We start from the raw sequence: 19,901 nt of genomic DNA, 5'->3' as shown, positions 1-19,901 counted from the left end.
GCCTTCTGGGCGTTGGGCCCCCTCCGCATCCCCTTCCCCACCCCGGGGCTTTGGGGCAGCACCGGCAGCACCTGCCCTGTCCTGGGCTGCTCTTGGCTTGGCCCAGCAGCCTTCCCCGCAGCCCCGCTCACTGCCTCTCTTATTCCTCCACTTGGCAGTCCAGCACTCCGTTTCTTTTCCTTTCTTTTTTTTAATTGTGGGGTTTGTTTTTTTTTTCCTAAGTTGAAACGTGCCCGTGTTTTTTCTTGTTGTAGCTCAGGGTGTAATATGTGCCTGCCCACCTCACCTCCATCCTCTGTCTCCATCACCTAGGGGGGAGGAAAGGAAGGCAAAAGGAGGGGACACCCCCCCTCAGCCCTCCCCCTGGCAAGGGAAGAGGTGGTCTCGGGCTCAACGTGTGCAGAGAGACCCAGGATCCCCCCTCAGCCAGAGATTTTGCTGCTTTTTCTCTCTTTTTTTTTTTCCCTTCCCCGAACAACAATCCCATCTGTTTGACACGTGCAGAAAGGTGAGCTGGAGGCGCCTTATCTGGGCGAGAGGGAAAGAGCCACGTCCAAAAGCCAAAAAAACCCCATCGGTGCACCAAGGGAGCGGGCAGCGGTGGGACACACGTCTCACCCACCACCCTGCCAGAGGGTACAGCATCAGTGCTGCCAGGGGAGAGCTGCTCAAAGCGTATGGGTGAGAAAATGCCATTGCACCAGCACGCGGCACGGGAGACTAGGAAAACTTCAGCATGGAGAGATTTTTTTTTTTCTTTTCATTATTATTATATTGTATTTTTTTTTTCTCTCCCAAACACTATCTGTGGCGGTCAGTCTGAAGCAGGGTTGCCAGCGAAAGCTGGGAGGCCCCTTCCAGGGTACAGGCTTTCAAACCAGCGAGGCAGGAGGAAAGGGATTTAAGAACGAACAGCAGGAGCTGGCTGTGTGGGGTAAGGGTTGGGTTTTTTTGTCTTCTCAAGGTGGGAGGGTGATGGGAGGAGGTGGGGGCGCTGGCGCTTTAGTGAGGGGAGACAGAAAAAAGTAGTGCTGGAAAAACTTGAGGGTTAGGAGGGGTGAGCACAGTGCTTTGCCGACCCCCTGGGAAGGAGGTAGGTAGGTGTAAGCATGCGGAGAGGTAAGGGCATGGCAAGGCTGGGCTGGAGGTGCCTGGAGAGGAAGGGAGGACACGCAGAGGGCAAACAAGGCCAGGCAGAGCGGGGATGGCTCATGCAAAGGAGCTCGCGCAGCTCCCAAGTATCTTTGGGGCATGAATAACATCCAAGCACAATACAAGCGCCCATCGCTCATGGAGAGGAGGCGAGAAGAGGTTTGCAGCTCTCCTGCCTGCACCCAACACACCGGTGCCCGTCCGTTAACGATGCTGATAACCCAGCTTGGTGCTTGGCACTGGTGAGGTGGCCCAGCAAGAGTGTTGTCCTGGGGCCAACGCCAGCAAGCACTGCTTATAGTGCGTATTCATTCAGGAATGAACTGAGCTCCTGATAGCCCTGTCTACCAGGGCCTGATAAGAGAGGATCCCACGGGATGGCTTATTTTGAATGGTGGTGACCTTATTAAGCGGTTATTAATCATCTTGCCACGCAACACCCTGCCCTACCCGGTCATCAGACCGGATACTCCAAAGAAGCAAGACCACAAGACCCTCAGCAGCGTATGCTGCTATCCAAGAGGTTCGGCAGCGCTGCCTCCTCAGGGACAGCCTGGCTGGGATGAATCCAGCATCGGAGCAATAAAACTCTCCAAAAATGCACCCAAGCGAGGCCTCTATATATAGGCTCTGGCCTGGGCTAAGCCACTCACTTGACAAAATGACACCCGCGAGCAAATAGCTTTGCTGTCTGTTGGGCTGGTGTGGAGCAGGAGCTGCAAAGGAGGAGTGAAAGCCCACCAAGGAGCCCCCTTTTTGGGGGGGAGATGGGCGAGACCAGAGGAATGCTCACTGCCACACCAAGCCCCCGGCTCCCCCTGCCCTGCCTGCCCAAGCCCAAGCCTGGCTGGATTTAAGGAACCACCAGAGCAGGCAGCCGAGCACATGAATCATTACCTTGCGCTGGCTCCAGCACGCTCTCCATGCACACGCAGGCAGGTTCCCCTCACAGCCACTGCCAAGGTGGGGCCCGGAGGAAGCTGGGGAGGATGGGGAGGGCAGGACCATGGGGGCACCCCACCGGGCTGGGTCAGCATCTGGGGAGCAGGAGGTAGGGAGAAGAGCTGTGCGTGTTGGTCTTTGCCACGTGCAGTAATTAACTATTGACAATGTTTGAGCCGAAGCTGTCCTTTTTTTTTGCCCATCTTTCAATTGGTGGTTGCTGGAGTTTGCAGGTGTGAGCAGATGCTCCAGCCCTCTGGACTTGCTGCTGCCCTACCTCCAGCTCTGCTGTGGGGCAATGCAGGTCTGCAATCTCTCTGGAAGATGGCAGAGTGATGGCAATGCACCCTCGGCATATTTTCTGTCTCTCGGGGAGGCAGGGTGGGCAACTGTTAGAGGTCCCAGCTCAGAGCCAGGCTGCCTTGACTGAGGAATGCAACGGCCCTGCATCTTCCAGGGATCCCTGCACGCAGCATCTGGATGGAGATGCTCATCCCTGGCAGGGTCCAGCTGCCGTTCAAATCTGCTGATGCTCAGGAGTAAGAAAAAGGATGCTGGATGGGAGGCAGGAAGAGGACAAAGTGGTGACAGAGGGCAAGTTTGGCTGGATATTCCTTGTCCCTTCCCCACTCCGTTGTCCTTCCTGGCACACCCCTGCTCTTTGGACCCTCTGGGCTGCAGGTCTCTGCAGTCAGGGTTATTTGCAGGGGGGGACTGAATCAGGCAGGCTGCTGGCGCTGGGCAGGAGCAGGGGGTTCACATCGAGCCCCCGGCCAGGAGCCTCTGGAAGGAGGCAGGGGAAAGGGGGGAGCCCCATCAAAATAAGATGCTGAGCTGGGGCTGTGGGGTGACCCCAACACAGGAGTGGGGTTCCCAGTGCAGGCTCAGCCCGCACCAGGGGATGGTGAAGAGCAGCATTTTAGCTGGAGCAGAGGCCGAGCCGTGGTTTTCCCCATGCCTGTCAAAAGCCATCAACAAAAGCCTTCCTCTCCCTCCTCTACTCCTTCTCGGGAAACCACTGGCGATCTCGACATGGGAATAAAGGCTCCAGGAGAACCCAGCTTTTTTGTTCACAGCCAGGCAGCCAAATCCTGCGAGCCTGAGACAGCAAGCCTCAGCAATCAAAGCCGTGAGCGACAGCGACCCTGCTCAGGGCACAGCCCCAGCCCTCCCTCCTCTCCCTCCCGAGTTCGCCTGGTTTTCCCAAGCAGATTAGGAGCCTGTTCAAACGCACAGGACCCCCGGAGGTCAGAAATGCTGGCCTCCCGCACCAGAGGTTTGCTTGGGAACTCACCGAGTTTCCTGCTTCTGGTAGGTCTCGAGATAAGCCCTGGTGTGCGGCCGCTGCTGGTGCCAGTGCTGGCAGGAGTCCACAGTCGCACACCGAAAATCCAGCAGTGAAACCTCCAGAGCCCCATCTCTTGTGTGTTTGTGCCCTGCAGTTGGGCACATCTCGTAAGGGACAAGAGGCAACCGGGGAGCCCTCCCACAGGATCTCTCACCTGGATTCTCCAAGGTCTGATAGGAAGGCTGGGCTCCCCCCACCCCGTGATGGCTTGTAGGGTTTCCCCGCGCTGTTCGATCCCATGAGTTTCGTGACAACAGCTTCTCCAAGCCCCCCTGCTGAATTCAGCTATACCCGCCTCAAGAATTCAACGAGCCATGTACGCAACCTCAACTCCTTTGGCAACAGAGGAAAGGAATGAACTTTAAATAACAGCGAAGAACAACCAGCCAAGGATATGTCTGCTCCATCATCCTCACATCTGCCTCCCTACCTTTGCTCTGAACCATGCAGCCTGCAGCCCACAGCAGCAGGGATGGTAGGAGCCCATGGAGGAAGCCAACTAGCCAGGCACACATCCGTGCATTAACTAAGGCACTTTGAAGCTGGTTTGGTGTATCTCCATCAGGTGCAGCTATTTCAGAGCAGCCTTGGATCTCATGCTGGAGCCCCCAGCTGCAGCAGAGCTGTGCTCTGAAGGGCTCTTGCAAGCCTCCAGTAAATCCATTTACTTCCAGCTGGGAGGTGAGCATGATGCAGATGCTCAGCAGCACGCCTACATCTTTACATAGGGAAGACGTTCCCTACACAGTAGCCTCCAGGGGTCTTTCTGCACCCCGGATTTTTGCATTTCACCAAGAACTTGCAGGTGCTAAATTAAGACCATCCAGAGAACAGAGCATGACCTTTGCCAGATGGGGTGTCTCAGATATTGAAAATTATTCCAACTGCTCACAAAAGGCAGGGACTTATCTGCCTTTATGTAATGTAGCTCTTGCAGCAGCCACAGAGGAAAAGCATACATGAAGAACCAGGGGGAGAGAGGGAATCAGCCTTTCCCTTCCATTCTGCCACTGTTGTTGGGGAGCTTCAGCCCCATTAAGTCAGGATTATTCAAGTGCATCTCCGTATCCCAGGTGGGTGGGGAGCATCTGCCAAAGAGAAGAGAGGCACGATGCCGCATGGCTCCCATGCCAGCAGCAGAAGCAGGATCCTAGAGGAAGACGTGAGCTCTGCAGGCACCTGCGGGAGGAGCATATTGGTACAAACACAGCAGGGACCAGCTCAGGCTTCCAAAATCCCACCTCAGCAGAGCCAAGGTCTGCTGGCAGGAGCTCCAGGAGAGCACCATACTCGCGGCAGCTCTGGTGGTAAATCCAGGTGGAATAATTATATGACCTTGCTGTGTTTTCACCATCCCTGTGCCCACGCCAACATCTGCTTGTTAGTCCCCTTTGGATGTCCCGATCACATGATAGCATCTCTTCCCTGGTTGAGCGTGACTTTCCTTGCAGGAGTGTCAGAGCAATTACTTGTACAAACAAGCCTCACCATCTCCAGATAGCCTTTGCTCTGCCTCTTGCATTTATATACACTTTCCACATGTTGCCCAGGCAGAAAAGCCCTTTGCTAGAGCCAGTTGATAAGACACAGAGCGAACGTTTAATCTGGCACAGGTATCTGAAGGATGAGGGGAGGGGAAAAGGGCTTGTGCCACCCCAGCACGGCGGCTTTGCAGATGCAAAGCTCAGTAGATCCTCAAACTCCTGTTTTAATATCTCTCCTTCTGACCTGAGCCAGGGAACAGCTCCTGCAAGAAGAAATGGAGCAGGAGCAAATGAGCACGTTGGCTGGGGTGGAGGCAAAGGGGCTGTATTTGTTAACTTTGCTGCCTCTGTCCTCAAGGTAAAGCAGGATTTTTGGCACTGGTCAGCACTGTGAATTGGAGGTGCCTCCTGATTGCTGGTCCAAAACACACTGTCATTGTGACATCTTCTCTCCTGCTTCCGGGCCAGCGGGGAGAACCTGCTTCGTAATTTGGCAGCGAGCAATAAAAAGAAGCATGAAAGAGTCAGACTCAGCTCTTAAAAGCTGGCTAGCAGGGTTTTAAGTATGTGGGGTTTGGACAAGTTCATCACCACAAGGAAACACCTCTTCCCTCCCCACTCATCTTTAGAAGAGACAAATAAAAATAGACTTGCCAGGAGAGCCACAGGCAGGGGAGCGAGGGGGAGGAAGCCACGTGCCAGCTGCTGAGGCAGCTCACAGCCTCCAGCTCGCATCTGTGCTGTGGACCTGCAGCACCTGGTTCGTTTGTGTCCCACCTCGGGGCAGGTCGGAGCCCTGGTGAAAAGGTGGAAGAAAGGATGAGCGCATACACATGTTCTTCTCAAGCAAGAGGAACAAGCGGTTATCCCAGGCTGGGCAAAAGACACCTCCTGGTTTTCCCTGGGCCAGGAAGGAGACCCAGAGACGAACTCTGGGAAGTGCTGTCTCGCACCACACGTTCTCCAGCAAGTTTCCAGTTGCTTCTTAGTTTGGTTGCTGGACATTGCCCGTGTGACTCTGTGACCAGTTTGGTTTTGCACCTGTGCTGTTGGAGGTGACAGCAGCCCCAGGTATGCATCCCCAGGTGTACGGACACTCATGCCAGTGGCATCCTGGTACCTGTGAGTACTCCACAAGTAGTGGGAGCTGGGGGCACCAAGAGCATTTGTTCCCCCAGCCTTTGCAACCAGAGCAGGTACCTCCTTTTGCTGGAGGACTGGCACTGGGACGTACCCTGCCATATTGTGCTTTCTGTGTCAGTTAGCTGAAGCTCACATAAGCCCTTGAATCTTTAGCTTCATGCTCCTGAGCCCTCAGCCTTCGTGGTGCAATGGTGCCATGGTCATGGCCCACCTCTCTGGCCCACCTCAAAGCACAGAGACATCTTCTGAGGATGTTTGGCACCTTTGCTCCTGAGATGTTTGTGGCATTTTCCACCTGATGCCAACCCTGGTGCCACCTCAAGATCATTTCAATCCAGAGTGCTCACACTCACCACAGCTGTTGAGCAGAGGAGGGCAAGGCATGGGCATGAAAGCCTTGGTCAGGACATGGTCCTTGCTGACAAGGACCACCCCATCCAAATCAGTGCCTTCCTGGGTGCTAAAACCCATCACATCTTTGTAGGTCCCTCTTACAGCCTTTATCTCAGCTCAGCCAGACCTAATTAGCTCTTCTAAGCTTCATCCCTAGGTCAGGTTTTCCCCTCAACCATTTCAGTGGCTTCTTTAAGAGCTGCAGATGCATGAGTGATCCCTGGTGGGCCAGGAGTTACTCAGAGCCATCTCTGAGCTCACTCCTGTGCTGCCATCAGAGCTGGCCAGCAGCACTTCCAGCTTCTGCCAGCCTCGCTGTGCTGGCAAGAAGCACAGGAGAAGAGTGGGAGTTCTGGTCCAGGGTGAGCCAGCAAAATCAGTAAGATCACTTTGGATGGGTACAGATCCACCAGGCAAGGTCATTCCGGTTAAGCATGGAGACGAGAGGGTGTCTGCTGGCACGCCCTTCCCATGCAAGCCTCCAGCTCCTGCACCCACTGCTCGAGAGTCCCTTGCAAGCTCAATGTGCCCGCCCAGTGGAGACCCCCGCGTCATCTCCTTCCTGCAGCCCACCTCACTGCGCCCAATGCTGCAGCTCCACCAGCATTGCCCAGAGTGGTCTTTTCCCTCCTTACCTTCACCCAGGCCCTGGATAGTCTGGAAACATGCCATATCCCACACTGCTCCTCACCATCGGGCCAGGGGCACCGGGCCAAGCTGGAGGACCTCCAAGGATGCAGCAGTCCCTTGAGCATCACCCATTGTCCAGCAGACTCACTGGAGGGGTGAGTCCCCTAGCCCAGAGCATGGCTCTCCAGCATCACTGCAGGGGACTGCCGAGGAACGTGCAGCTCCACAGACTAAAGGTGGTTGGGATGAAGGAAGATAAAGCTAAAGCTTCATCTTCCTGGGATATCAGCATGCTGGCACTAATGTGCCCCTCTTAGTTCAAGCTGGTTAGCAGTGCAGAAAGCCTCAGGCCAAACACATCCAGCGAAATCCCCTAGTATAGAGTTGTCCCCACAAGGGGTCATTCAGCAGCATCACTGTCCCATGCCAGTTTGAGGGATTAAAACAAAAAGACCCTTTTACTGGTACAGAAGGTCCTCTGCGTTGGCTGCCTCGTTCCTGGGGAAGGTGGTTAAACCATGCTCGGGAAAATGTGCTTTTCCACCTGCTGCTGCCCATGGGCTGAGATGGGGCCCTGGTCAGATGGGTTTTTCGGCTAACCCTCAGCCCTTGCATCATTGATTTCTCCTGCCAGGCTGCCAAAGCACCACCAGCAACCTGGAGGCCGAGACGTGTCCCCACCCCACCATGAGGCCACCATGAGCCTTGTGGGAGCTGGCGAAACGCTGCAGCCAGGGAGACCCTGGGGTGCCCACGTCCGAGGCGGGCAGTGCTCCAGGCACACTGCACGCACCCGGGCATGCCAGCGCGGCGGGGACCCCGGCACCCACCCGATCCCCGGCGAAGGCGCTGCGGTTCTTGGTCTCCCCCCAGTGACCAGACCACATATAACAAAGCGGCAGGTCTGGCTCATGCACGGGAGGTTTCCAGCCCCACGAGCAGACCTCCGGGCTCCCAGAACGGGCGTATTATTACCAGGTAAGTATACTAACAATTATTTCCCCGAATCCCCCCCCGCCGAATGCGCCAGTGAGAGTCAAGCCCTCTCACTGGTGCAGCAGCTTGCTTTTGCATTTTTGGAAGCGATACCCTATTTCCCCCCCATACACCAGCACTTGAAATGTATATATTCATTCATTAAGGAGCACCGACACCGCTGCGGCAAATGACCTGTCAACAGATTTACAGCAGGAAGTAAGTCACTGCTTCCGAGCCTGCACTCTTAATGTAATTAAAGTCCTCTGTTTGGAATTCGTTGCTAATTAATATTCATGCTCTGTTCCCCATCTGCCATTCTCGCGTTGCTGGTTCCTTCTGAGATTGATCAGAGGGTTATTAAGGCAACGAGCAGACAAAGAAGGAGGGGGGCAGCTGGTGGGAAGGGGTTGGATTAGCTTTTGGTAGGGGAGCAGAATTGCATCCAGGACCCCAGCTGCTCTGGGAGTGGATGGCCAAAGCATCGTCCTGGTTTGCTCCATTGCTGGGGGGAAATTAAAGGGCTGGTGGGAGTGATGGATCAAGAGATAGACACCATTGGTTGGCTCCCAGAGTCTCTCAGGGCTTGCTTACTTCAGCCCTTGGAGGAGGGCGAGAAGCATCTCTGGAGCTGGGCTGCCAAGGACAAGTTGGCAGCTGGTGGTGTGAGCGAAGCCTAATTGAGATAGAGCTTTATTGCTGGCTTTTGTGGTTTGGCATGGGGGAGCAGCCATGGCAGCCCAGCACCATGAACCAGACCTACCAGTGCAGTTATTTGGGGGTGGAGGCTCAGAGGGAGTTTCTGATGAAGCCATATTCACCTGGGTGTATGTAGGGAGGCCATGGATGTATGGGGTGTTCATGGGCACCAAGAACTTGCCCCAGCCCAGAGCAGGGCACAAGAGGACGTCTGTGGGGACACCCTGGCCAGCTGCTTATGGTGGGCACACACCAGATGCTCCTGTTAAAGCAGGTCGTGGACTGCCCCTTGCCCTGGGTGGGCACTAAGAGCTTGCCCCATCCCTGCACAGGCTGGAGGTCTTGTTCTCCTCTCTGATCCACAGCTGCAGTGGTATTTCCACACACCCTCAGCATGGATCCTGACGGAATCAGACACCCACGGGAACAGACACAACTCCTGTGCCAAAAACGCTTTCAGCTGAAACCAGGCTCACACTGTTCACCAGTTTGGGTGAGAAAGATGTCCCCATCTCACAGGCTGAGAGCCTGGTGGGTGCCATCCCACTGAGCACACAGGCTGCCATGAGTAAATGCAATGCTCTGCAGCATGAGGAAGCCAGGCTGGAGACATGTCCCCGATGGTGGTCCTGTATCACCCCACTGCCGCATCTCTAGATGCTGGAGATGTGTCCCTCATGCTGACCCTGCATCACCCCATTGCCCCATCTCCAGGTGCTGGAGATGCCAGAGCTGAGCATCCTTTGAAATTAAGGGCACTGCATGCACTGCAAAGCCTCTTGAAGACCCTTCCTGCTCCCAGGATGCAACCCAGGATAACTGGTGGTCTGTGGTCGGTGCAGATAGGTAGGCAGCTGGAAGGCAGGTCTTGCAGCCAGCCTCCCTCAGCAGGAGGATGCTGCCCGTCTCCCTTTCCTGGGCACCTCTTCTTCCCCAGGAAAGATGGCACGGGGATGTGGCATCTCAGGACGGAGGTTCCCAAGGGACTAGAGGGACTGGGGCTCTCAGCCAAGCCCTGAGTGCTGAGTGACCCTGGGTCTGTCGCAGGAGCACTATGAGTGAGGTTTCCTCAATTAACGAAGCCCATTTCAAATGGCTTTTAGATCCTTAAACACAATCGTAGGGCTCAAATTGGATGCACCCCGCTTTGAAAGCCGAGTTCCACTGGCATCTCCTGTTTATACATGAACAATCAAAATGATTTATTCATCTGCCTAAAGCATGGTTGCTCTTTGACCGTCCATCCATTATCCTTATCTATCTGTCCTAGTTAGGAGCAGAGCAATCCATCTTACCCAACCTAATGTATGCCAAACGACTCCGCAAGCTGCCGCACTCCAAGCAGGCTCTGCCGGGGCAGAAAACACAGGCCTGGTTTTCAGCAGTGCTAACGCAATTGCATTGACGTCAACCGGAGCCGCCCGCCATCACCCTCCTAGAAAATTAAAGCCTAGGACGGGCAGACCCGAAGCAGGCGCTGAAGGGATCCGCGGTTGTAATCAGGACCGCATCTGCCACCAGGCTCACTGTGCAGCGCGTGGACCCTGTGCTATCAGCGTGCAAAGAGCCTGTTTAACTCGGAGAACTTCTCGTTTCTTCTGATTAAACTGCAAAAGGGGACAGGTGGCGCGGTCCTGGGGCAGCATCTTCTCATTCATGATGAAAGGACCATGCTGCTCCTGTGCCACATGAGCATGCAACAGGGGCAGCTGCACCCAGGGTCTCCAGCTGTCCCCACCTGGGACGTTGCAGAGGGGCAGCACCTTCTGCAATCAGACCTCAGTGGGTGTCGCAGGCGATAGCGGGTTGCAGACTTCCTGTCTCCCAGGGGAGAGAGGTTCCCCACCTTGTAGAAAAGGAGTAAGTGAAGCACCATGTGGATGGCCCCTCCCTGGAAGTGTTCAAGGCCAGGTTGGAAGGGGCTTTGAGCAACCTGACCTAGTGGAAGGTATCCCTGCCCATGGCAGGGTGGTTGGAACTAGATGATCATTAAGGTCCCTTCCCACCCAAACCATTCTATGATTGATGATCTATGGCCATAAGAAATTAGCTCAGAAAATGCATTACCACCTTTCTTCTCATCTTTCATCAGGAACAAGCAGTTGTGACAGGCTGAAGGTGCCTGCAAGACCCGTGTCTGCAGCAGGTGGGTGCCCAGCAAGGAGAAATGGGGTCCCTGCTCCCTGTCCCACCATCTGTCCCCATGCTGGGCTCTACAGGGACTGTTCAATCCCTCATCCATGGATGGGAGAGTGCTGAGGTTCAGTCGTGCAGGAGAAATGGAGGGTCTTCACCCCACAGGACAGGCAGCTTGGGGAGGACAGTACTGGAGCTGCCCACCACGCACACCACCACACTCCAGCACAGTGCTGCCTGCACCTCTGGTCAGCAGATCAAGCAACTGCTGCTGAGACTTTAGCTAAGAAAAACAAATCTGCAAGCTTAAATAAGCTGCAATGGGCATCGTGCTCCTCCAAGGAAACCGGGAGGGGTTTGCAGCTGAAAAATGTTGAGACTGTGGTCCCATCAAGAGAGACCTCCCTCACCAAATTTCACCTCTCCACATGAAGCACAGGGTGTGACAGCTTTCCAAAGGAGGCTCGGGAACGGTGTTTGGCCACAGGCAAGCCAAATGGCTTTCCTCTGGCTTTTCTCTTGGAAAAAGCTGATCCAGTTTGGCTGAAATTTTCCAGAGAAGTTCATGTTGAGGCAAATCCCTGGCAGACAATTTCTGCCTAAATGTTTGCATTTTGGTGTTGTTCTAAGCAATGGGAAGCATAGCCCTATAATGGGAAGTACTGGGTAACCTCAGTAACAAGCAGGGTTATCTACCCTGTCTACAATAAAATAATTAATTCTCATTAATCTGCCCTCTTTGCCTTTGAAGAGGATTTCCAGACTGGAAAAAAAAAAGACAAAAAAAGAGGAGAAGAAAGCAATGGAATTAGTCAGCCCCCTCCTGACTTGAATCACTCCAGATCTGTGCGACAGTCCCTGGCAGAGTAAGGAGAGGTGTTAAGTGCTGTGGTTAGGAGACCTCTGAGCTCAACTAATAAACACGAAAAAGGTTCTTTCCACTGCCGTCTCTGAGCAGGACCTTCAACAGTTGGGTAATATCAGAGGAAGCTCCTGGGTCATGGAGGAAAAGCAGGGGGCAGTAGGAGTAGGGCACTGGCACTTCCAAAAACCACAGTCCTGGAGAGGGAAAAGCAGGTATTTTCATGGTATCTGAGACACCGTTTTCCTCTGTGCAGAGCGGGCAAGCAAGGCTCTTGCATCAGGATTCTCCATAGCATTGATAAATGGAGTTTATAGCCTGTCTGAAAGCAGGAGTCACCAATTTTTTGTGAAAGAGACTGGTTTTGAAAGATTTCCAGCCCAAGCAATTAATGAGATTTGGATTATCCAGAGAAGCTCCAGGTAAGCATCTAAAATCTGGGGAACAAAGCAGACCCAGACCCTCAAGGCCAGTGCCCACAACTGGGTACCAGGATGCACGGTTTGTATCCCCAGTTCTGCACTCAACTTTGTAGGTCAAAGTGAGGCGAGATGACTTCCCCGACCACTCACCTTCCCTGCTGTTGCCCTGGTTGGACGGAGACACAGGTACTGAGCATCACTGCTGCCAACGCTGCTGCAGCACTCATACAGTCCGACCCAGCGACCAACACATTTTGAGCTGTGACTGGTTGTCTTCTGGAAATTCCTGGCTGGGTCATGCCAAAAGATCACCCAGGTTCGACAGATTTAGCTTGCTGTAGCATGGGATGACTCTGCCCACAAGCCAGGGTGACTTCATAGCCGGTGTGAGAGCAGGGGCACTCACCACATGCTTGGAGAGAAGTCCACAAGCCAAAGAGGTGCTTTTGTTCAGTGAAACTATTTTCACTGAGCTTAAGTCAAGCAATGAAATATTCATAGGACACTAAAGTAGTGCGCTCACCGGCTGCCTTCTTATGGGAATTCAATAATACTGGAGACAGCCTTAATTCAATATTCAAAAAGCCTCTTTCTCTTTCCCTCTCTCTCCATCTCCCCGCTGTCTCTTTGGGTTCAGAGATCTTTTCGGAAACCTCACTTTTATGTGCTGGATGCATTAGTGGAGAGAGAATGGTGGAGAGGAGAAACAGGGGAAGGAGTGGGAGCACAAGGATGGGGACCACACGCAGGACAGCTGGGGATTTCTGGTTCCCAAGCTGCCTGGTGATGCTTGGCTGGATGATCTGAACCAGCTCTTCCTAAAGGCACGTCTGCATGGCTTTTTTGGGGCTGGACCCACACTTGCACTCAGACATAGCTGGTTAAGAGTCAGCTCTCGTTCAAGAGCTGTGTAACCATGGTCATGTAGCCCTGTGCTCCCAGCGATAGACCCACTGAGAAACAGGTTGCCTGGCTCAGCCGTGGTGTGATGCTAGTGGGACTGAGGCCATTTTTGGCTTGGCAGCTATCCTGTGAAAAAAAACAGTGGAGATGGAGCATTTGTCCACCAGTGTGGACTGGAAATTGGAAGAATTGGGCCTAGATGCTCATGAAGTGTAAAGCCCTGTGGCTTCAATGACATGGGTGCTGTTCACATGGACATTCATCCTCACCCAGGGTGAGGACACAGGTGCTGGCAGGGCTCTAATGAGCCATTTTCGTGCTCCCAGGTTGCCCTGCTGTTGCTATAACTCTCGATCCCTGTCCTGGAAGAGCAATACTGACAGCCTCCTCCCTGTTTCAGAGAGAGCAAGGACCAACCTGTGAACTTCTTCCCAAAGGTCATGTTTTGGGTGGAATTGCACTGAGCTAGCCCCCAGAAACCAATACTGACACACAACTACCCCATGCCAGGAGATGGGCACTGCTTCGTACTGCAGCTGGGTGGCAGGGAGCTATAGCTCTGCTGGTAGGACCTTTCTGCCCATTGTGGGGATGGCCAATACTCAGGATGTGACCAAAGCTCCTCCAGCCATTGAGGGGCCCTCCAAATAAAAAAATGGGGAGGCACCAAAGGATATGAGCAGCAGGAGGTGGCTTTCCACACCATCCATGGACACTGCAAGGGCAGGATGCCGTGGGTGCTGAAGTTTCACATGGTGCAGACAAATTCAGGGAAGAAAGTCCCCCACAGGAACCCACTTGTCATCCATAGCTTTGGACGGCAATGGTCTATACACGTTCCAGCAAAGGGGAGATTTAGAAGAGCAACAGCTTTCCAAGCACTTAGCAGGGGTTTTTTTCCCCCCTCATAGGATCCTTTCCCAGAGAGTATTTAAAATCAAATGATTTACTCCACAATGCACTGGTTATTTGGTTTCTTCTGGCATCTCCCCATCACGAATGCCCTCGAGCAGATCAGTTTCAACCTTCAGAAAACCTCTCTATTAGCATTTGATCTTGGCAAGCTCTTTTTATAGCCACTCTTAAAGCTAAGTGGAAGCCGCTCGATGGCTATCTATCTGCCTGGGGCACGCTGGGGCATGCAGGCAGATGCCAGCTAACAGGGGCAGAGCACCATCCCTATGCGTGAGGCTCCAAAGCACCAACGATGGTACAAACAAGGCACAAAAATCGGGAGAGATGCACAAACTTTGGTCCATGTTCACATGCTGGGGTGAGGATGGGGAGCTCCATACTGCTCTGAGCTGCTTCTCATCTCCAAGGCCAGCTGGGAGCCCTTTGGGGAAAAGCAAGATACTCCATCCCTTGCAGGAAGGGTGTCTGGGTGCTTGGTGGGTGCTGTGCTTGGGGGCTGTGCTGGTAAATCCTGCAGAAGGAGAGGGCAAACAGGATGCCTGCAAGTCCTTTCACACCTTCTGCAAGAGCCTGGCGTTAGCAAGGCCCTGGCCAAACTCCAGCAGGGACCTGACACGCTGCCTCCCTTTCCTGCACTTTCCATGACAAAAAAGATTTCTTTCTTCCTTATTCTAGCATCTCTAGGCCCGACGCTGATCATGCAAACACAGTGAAGATACTCTTTCTCCCTGTTGACCCTTTATAGGTTCTGGTTCCAGCTGTACTTGGAATTATTTTATTTTTTTTAAGACTTTCTGGCAAATCACCAGTCCCACAGATGACTGTTTTGGAGCAGATTTCCCTGTGCATTTGGAGCTGGTGCAGGTCTCCTGATGGGGTCTCAGGAAGCTCTCCCTCACCTCTCTGCTGGTGCTCCAGGCACATGCCAGCCATGTCACCCCATAATGCTCACTTCCTACCCCATCTGCCAACAGCTTGGGGCCTCCCTCTCCCCTTTTTGTCTTCAAGCCAGCTGGAATAGCTAGACCACATCTCCCAAGGGGCACAGGGACCTCCTGCTTCTGGGGCACCTAGCACTGCCTGAAGTCACCTGGTCCATGAAGATGAGCAGAGGTACTGTGCACCCAAAGGAAGCTCCCAAAAGGCACTGCCAATTCACTATCAAACAGGAATTTGATGGTGTGAGGCTCAAACTTTTCCCTGTCTGATGTAATAACTCAGATACAGCATGGCCAACCACAACCCTACTGTAGATACAGCTACAGCATCATAGCATCGGTGTGCATCTGAGCTGGAGAGGCGAGGCAGGTATTTTATCCCATGGCAACATATCACCAGAGATAGGTATTTAGCTATTGGTAAACTAGTTGTTTTGTGACAAGATTATGAAGCTTGGTTTTCTCCAGATTTTGAGTCTTATACTTTGAATCCCTGTTTTATCGCTCCAAGCTAGGGTTTTTCTGTATTTGTGGTGTTGACTGTTTCATGACAACTCTTGGTGAACACCAGAATGTAGTTGATGGATCTCACAGACGATATTGGGAGCTGAAAGCAGAGACATGCACTGATGTTTCTGGTGCGAAAACAGGTTATAAAGCAGGTCTAAACAAGGTTACACAGGAGATGTGCGGCAGAGCAGGGACAGGATACAGGGTCTACAGTAATGCCCCCCACACCTCACCTTGATCCCTTTCAGGTTTTTCAAGCTGTCCTTGAGAAGAAAGTCCCCCTTTTCCCAAAGCACCTGTTGCACCATGGTTCATCGGCCACTGGTGAGTGAAAGACCAGCTCTGACCCCAGGCAGCAACGCATGCCAGGGTGTCCCCACAATCCCAGCTGCTCCCTCCATGAATGCCCCCCATGTGGAGTCACCTGCAGATGCATAAGCCTCCCAAGACAACCTCTGCAAGGAATAACGTCACTGATGGATGTTGCTTGCCTGCATGAATCGTCTGCCAGTAGGTCACAAATTACTCAGATGTGTCTGTTATCCTGAATTATTCCCTGATTCACACAGCAGCTTACGCAGGAGCCCCTTGATTAGATTCCTCAATATCAAACGCCCCAGCTTGTTGGCCTGACCTTCTTGTCCACATAAGCTCCCAGGCTGTAAACCATTCTTATCAAAAATCTTGACCTTATGTTTAATTTTATTTCCATTGACGTTAACAGGGGTTAGTTAGGCTTGAGCATGCACTGGAAGTTAAGCTTTCCTGTACCAGGGCCTCCATGAGTTTCCCTATACTGACTGATGACCCAAATTCAAGGATACCTTTTCCCTGGCTTCAACAGGCTTCAGCTTGGCACACACATAATTCCTGGAATCGGTTCTCCACCACCAACGATGATGAATCAATCATTTGCTTTCTGAACGTGTTCCACAGAATTCCCTTAGCCTTCAACACACTGGCAGGCTTTCCCACCAGAAAATTAGTTGGCTCAACAGTTCTTGGGATAGCAAGCACCCTGAGTATGATTCCTGCCTGGAAACAAATGGATTTAAACATTTGAAGTGAACTTTTGTGGGATGACTTTTTCAGCAGTTCCCCAGCCTTGGTGAGAACCAGACCCTACAAAAATGGGTTTGTGGGCAGAGGGTGGTTGAGGAGGAAGAAGTGGTCCGCATGAGGGCTAGTGTATTGACATCAGTCAGCCTGGTGCAGTCTAGAGAAGGTTTTTATAGGTTCAGGAGACCCCTAGGTACCTCACCTCACCCAGGCAGCTCCATGGAAAAATCCATGTAATGGTCCAGTTGAATTCACCTCACATCAGATATCTGTAAGGTTGGTAGGTTTGCTTGGCTGTCTAAAGCAAGCAAATCATCCAGGCTCCCTCTCTGGTGAGTGAAGAGACAAGCAAGAGTCCAGAGGTTGATTTATCCCAGCTATTTGAGGCAACTGGCTCCGAGTGATTCATCCCACCTAACAGTTGCTTGTTCAGTCCTTTGACCATGGAGGTATCTTGGACAACAGTTTTTGCTGCACCTACTGGCTTTTAGATGGCTGAAGCCAGCTAAAGTGAATCCTACCCCTCGGTGCCTACCTGTACCTTTGCCAGTCTCCCCCACTGTCCAAACATCCCAGTCTCCAAGGTCCACTTCCCCACATCATCCTCCACAGTCACCGCATGAGGAAGGACAAAGCACATTCAGCCAGCGGTGCGAGAGGAACCAGCAGGGCATCCCAGTTCATGGGTCAAGTCTCATTTGGCATTTCCCTTGAAGCTGCTTCAACAGCAAGGTTGGATCCTCCTGCCAGCAGTGGGGACTCCCCACAACATCTTCCAGTACTTCACTTTTTTTCCTGGCAGAAAGGCATTTCCTCAGGGCTTCCTAACTCTTTTGCTGCAGTTTAAACCAATCACTCCTTGCCTTTTTCCTTCAGGGACAGTTTATTCCTTCTCTGGCAGATTTGGATGTATTTGGAGCCTGTTTCTGTACCCTCTCCTCAGTCTTCTCTGCTCTTGGTGAAACTGCCCTAACCCTCTGGTCTCCTCATGCTGGCAAGTTTTTTCATAATCACACAGTACATTTTCAGTATTTCTGAGGCAGCAGAAAACAGTTTCTTCCAACTCCACAAACTGATTGTCAGCATCCAAAACAGGAACCCAAACTCAGATGAATGCATCAAGAGCAGCCCCCCTGCAGAAAAGGACTTGGGGACACAGCTGGGTGACAAATTGGACATGAGCCAGCAATGTGGGCTTGCAGCCCAGAAAGCCAACTGTATCCTGGGTGCATCACCAGCAACATGGCCAGCAGGTTGAGGGAGGTGATGCTCCCCCTCTACTTCACTCTCATGAGACCCCACCTGGAGCACTGCATCCAGCTCTGGAGTCCCCAGCACAAGACATGGACCTGTTAGAGTAGGTCCAGAGGAGGCCACAGAGATGGTCAGAGGGCTGGAACACCTCTGCTCAGGAGAAAAGCAGAGAGAGTGTGGGTTGCTCAGCCTGGAGAAGCAAAGGCTCCAGGGAGACCTTGTTGAGGCCTTTCAATATATAAAGGAGGCTTATAAGAAAGATGGAGAGAGACTTTTTACCAGGTCCTGTAGTGGTATGACAAGGGGTAAGATCTAGCATAGACAGAAGGAAAAAATTTCTTGCAGAGCATGGTGAGACACTGGAACAGGTTGCCCAGAGAAGTTGTGAGTGCCCCATCACTGGAAATGTTCAAGGTCAGGCTGGATGGGGCTTTGAGCAACCTGATCTAGTGAAAGATGTCCCTACCCATGGCAGGGGGGTTGGACTAGATAATCTTTGAAGGTCCCTTCCAACCCAAACCATTCCATAATCCTCAAACCATGATTTAGACTTTAGATAGATGCCTCTGCTTACCTAAAGATGCCCAGCTCCAAAGCCTGATAGGGAAGCTCAGTGGGGCAGGGAATCCTCAACACCTCTGGCAATCACATCACACCAGCCTGAGTGCCAAAATGGGGTGGGGGGAAGCTGAAGTCTCAACATTGCACCAGGTGTGGGTGTTTATATATTGGCATAATGTAGAGCATGTTTGCAAAGAGGAATGAATAATTTTTGCCTATCAGTTTAATTGTTGAACACTGCCTCTCTCTGCAAACTATTTACAAATAGATGACAACTTTCTCTAATTTAGTCATTAGTCCTAATTATTCACTCCATCTCTCCTATTAATAACATGCAGTCAGCAGACTGACAGTAAACAGCTCCATGCAATTATTTTGCTCAGTGAAGTTTGAAACATGAGCTGTGCCAGGTATTTCTGATGGGGCACAGATTGCATGGCATATCTCTGTCTACCCACCACGTGGCTATGAAATCATACAACTGCATTTCTAGTGTGAATGCCCCTGTTTGCAAAACGAACATGTGCCAAAAAGCTGCTGGTTCCCAGACTCAAAGGCATTTGTTTGAATATCTGTGAAAAGTGAATACAAAGAAGGACCAAAGCAAATATCTTAAATAGCTCAATAAATCACCAGTCTCAACTTCACAGGAGACAGCTTTCTTTAGGCTCACTGTGCATCCACATATTAAGTGACAATGTGAGAATCTGCCACCTGAAAGTAAGAGTGATTTATTGCAAGGGTACATGAGGATTACCCAATATTTAATTAGCATGATGTTAATTAGCTACATCACATTGCTTTCATCCATCCACATGATGATCTAAGCAGATTCAGGCTCCTGACCAGTGTATGAAGCCCTCGACCTTTCTTTCCCTGTGTTACCTGGGCAAGGATTCTGGATGTCACCAAACCATCAGCAAGTTACTTATGGCTTAACGGTTTTAAGGCCATTTGAGGTTGTAGTCCTAAATTCTACCCTTAGCAGGGAATAGAAACAGGAATCTCCTTTATGCACATAGAGATCTAAATTTAAAGACCCATGTGAGGCAAAAGTCAACAGCTTACAAGCATGCCCTCATCCCCTGGCAGAGGCGGCTGCAGCATTAACTCCAGGCAAAAAAATCCCTGCTAGAGAAAACTTACTGACTTCTGGTGGGGAGAGCTCCTGTCTTGGTTTTAAATTCACTTGAGATACAGAGTTTATTCAATTATCAGCCATCTAGAGAATGAAATGTGGCTTCACTCCAAATATCAACTGGGCAGGGAGAAGATGACAACCAGGTTAACCCTTCATTTACCCTTCAGCTAGATAGAGGGTGGGCAGCAGGATGGCACTGAGTGATCCCACATACATGGATCATGCATCTCCAAGGTTAAAATTATTGGCTCAGTCCTCTGTATGCAGAAAGGGCTTTTACACTGGCTATGCCTAGGAGGGCAGGTGGAAAAAAAAAATCAGTTTGATGTGGTACCCAATGGGAGGATGCTCTGTTCACAAGCCCCCTTTTGTAAGGGAACCCCATGTAGTACAAAGGGCTCTCTGTCCTCAGGGGAGACCCACGGCTGTAAAAA

Source organism: Mycteria americana, chromosome 7 (assembly GCF_035582795.1).
Source record: "Mycteria americana isolate JAX WOST 10 ecotype Jacksonville Zoo and Gardens chromosome 7, USCA_MyAme_1.0, whole genome shotgun sequence".
Lineage (NCBI taxonomy): Eukaryota > Metazoa > Chordata > Aves > Ciconiiformes > Ciconiidae > Mycteria > Mycteria americana.
This window is presented reverse-complemented; position numbering follows the sequence as displayed.